Source organism: Panthera leo, chromosome E3, assembly GCF_018350215.1.
Source record: "Panthera leo isolate Ple1 chromosome E3, P.leo_Ple1_pat1.1, whole genome shotgun sequence".
In the NCBI taxonomy this organism is placed as follows: domain Eukaryota; kingdom Metazoa; phylum Chordata; class Mammalia; order Carnivora; family Felidae; genus Panthera; species Panthera leo.
Genome location: NC_056694.1, coordinates 38386329 through 38389367, shown reverse-complemented (window position 1 = coordinate 38389367; position 3039 = coordinate 38386329).

Here is a 3039-nt window from a genome sequence, read left to right as displayed (position 1 = left end):
AGTAGATGTGTCCCATCAACAGCTCACGGGTTGTTGATTTAGTACAGATCTGGCTCACTGTCTCTATGGTCCACGTACTATTTGTTACATGTAATAAAATATTACATATTTTTATATTTCTAGAGATTTCTGTGCTTTATTTAAAAAATTTTAATGTTTATCTAATTTTGAGAGAGAGAAAGGGAGAGAGAGCGAGCAGGGGAGGGGCAGAGAGAGAGGGAGACACAGAATCCGAAGCAGGCTCCAGGCTCCGAGCTGTCAGCACAGAACCCGACGCGGAGCTCGAACTCACAGACCGCGAGAACGTGACCTGAACCAAAATCAGATGCTTAACTACCTGAGCCTGAGTCACCCAGGCGCCCCACTGTACTTTTCTTTAAAAAGCACTGCCACTTGCAATATCTATATATCATGATGCTATACTTCGATAAAATCAAGCCAGATATGATTCACCCCAAGTGAAAATTCAAACAATTCGTCTTTGTACCATATCCATTCATCACTTTTCTCATCTCTCCTTCTCTCTTCCCAGTATGCCTGTCTGTCTACCCATACTTCCTACCTATATGTTCCTTTGTCATCCTACTTACCCTGTCCTTTATGTCTACCTCCCACCTTCTGCTTCATCTAATATTTAATGTGAATAAAGAAAGACTATTTTTCTCCCAAATAAACCTATTTGTTTAAATTGCCTCCTCCTAAGACCCAACCCTGAGACTTGCTACCAGCATTTGGATACGTTAGTATGGTTGCTGGATTATGAGAGGCTCTGAGATTCCTTAAGCAAGGTTGAGCACAAAAAAAAAAAAAAAAAAAAAAAAAAAAATCATCTATCTATAAAGCATGACCTCCACCTCCAGATCTAGTTTTGCAGCCTTAAAATTCCTGGAACTCAGCAGTCAGTCCAGCACACCACCACTCATCTTGAGGAGCTCAGGTATTGGAATTAGAAAGCCAGTATGTGCAACGGCACATCACTAGAATTGCCATAGGCACGCACACCTGCCACCACAGCCCATGTACTCTTTCCATAGACACAGGAACTGGGTTCATATGAGAAAGTTGCCTAGCAACTACATTTCCAGAGAAAAGGAAATTAATAGATCTTAAGGCTGTTTTTAAAAGAGTCTTGGGGAACCTGGGTGGCTCAGTCGATTAAGCAACCGGCTTAGGTCGTGATTTCACCGTTCCCGAGTTCGAGCCCCACGTTGGGCCCTGTGCTGACAGCTCAGAGCCTGGAGCCGGCTTCAGATTCTGGGTCTCCCTCTCTCTCTGCCCCTCCCCCACTCGTGCTCTGTGTGTCTCTCTCAAAAATAAATAAACATTAAAACATAATTAAGAGTCTTGGACTTTGTGTCCCCCACAGCACCTGAACATATGCCTCATACATGGTAGATGCTCAATAAACATTTAGTGAAATGAATTAATTAACAAGTTTCACAAGTATCCCGTTTTCACACTACAAGTTAAACTTGTGAAATGAACCACTTTTAGGTTTACCACTTTGGAGTTATCCTGTCCCTTGGACAATGCCAAATAAATAATGACAAATGTCCCCCTTTCCACATATCTAAAATGCCTGCCCTCAAAGACCTCTAGTTATATTATCCCATCGTGAATTGGTTTTTCCAGTTGTAGACGGGAGCCATGACCTATATTCTCAATTTTCCACTCAGTAATATTTGAAGTGTGTCTCTACTGGCATTATCCTGGTCATTTATCAGAGTCTTGAGACTGGCAAGTTCACAGTTTTTATTTATCAGCACACTTAGAGTAGATGAAGTTCTCAGAAGATACAATCACAATAACTAAGCTCCTAAGGTAATTTATAAACTAGAATGCCAGTGGATTCATTTATGAGAACTTCAACCGCCAAATAGACTGTGCAGTCATATTCTTAATTACTAAAAAACTTGGGAGAAAACAAGAGGAAAATAGGGATTCCTTAAACACTTTGGAGCAATTCAGGTATCCCTATCAAAAATACAGAATATTTTGAATCTAACTTGATGTTAGGCTAATAAAACACAGGGGATTGGAGGAGAAAAAGCTAACTGCCATGCTGGGTTTCTTCCCACAATCACTCTGTGCATGCGCTCTCTCACTCGTAACAATGTAGCTGTCTAGTTACTCTGCCCTTGGAATAGGAGGCAGCAGATAACTCAGAAAATTCATAATAATAGGAGCTAAGAGGCATTTTGGTGTACTCTGAAATTGATGAGCTATGGTAGCTAGTGGATATGATGTCTCCAGCCCTCCCTTTCATCATCTATAAAATGAATACAATAGCCAGGAGCAACATTGTAAGGACCGAACAGATAATATATGTGGGAGAATGATTAGTGAAAACTGCTCAGTGTCATATTTAATCAAAGTGTAATTGTTTCCTAGGGAGGTTTATCAGTCTATTTCACAACCCACCTCTTTTCATTTATATCCTGATCCGGAAAACTCCTTCAGTGAGCTACCAGTGTCTTCATAAATGATGGAAGGATGGAGAGGCCAGAGTAAAGGCAGAGACCGTAGAGAAGACTCTACCGTCACTTCCCTCAAACTCCACATCCCAATCTATCAGCTCCCTCTTCAAAATATATCCAGAATATCCCAATCGAGGATAACACATACATATAAAAAAAATTAGGAAAGTTGGGCCCCTGGGTGGCTCAGTCAGTTAAGCCTCTCACTGCAGCTCAGGTCATGATTCCATGGTTGTGAGTTCGAGCCCTGCATCTGGCTGGCTGCGCTCAGCACAGAGCCGGCTTCAGATCCTCTGCCTCCCTCTCTCTCTGCCCCCCACCCCACTCGCATACTCTCTCTCTCTCAAAAATAAATAAACATTTTTTTTTAATCAAGAAAGTATTTCAATGTCCACCAAAATGGAAATGATTGAAGATTGATTATATTATGGTACATGACTAAACACAGCAGCCTAAAAATGAAAATGCGGTGGATATATTGAAATAGGAAAACTTCAAGATAAAGTAAATGGGCAAAGTTGTGTATGCAGGTACAGAAAGATAAACACACAAGTAACAGTTA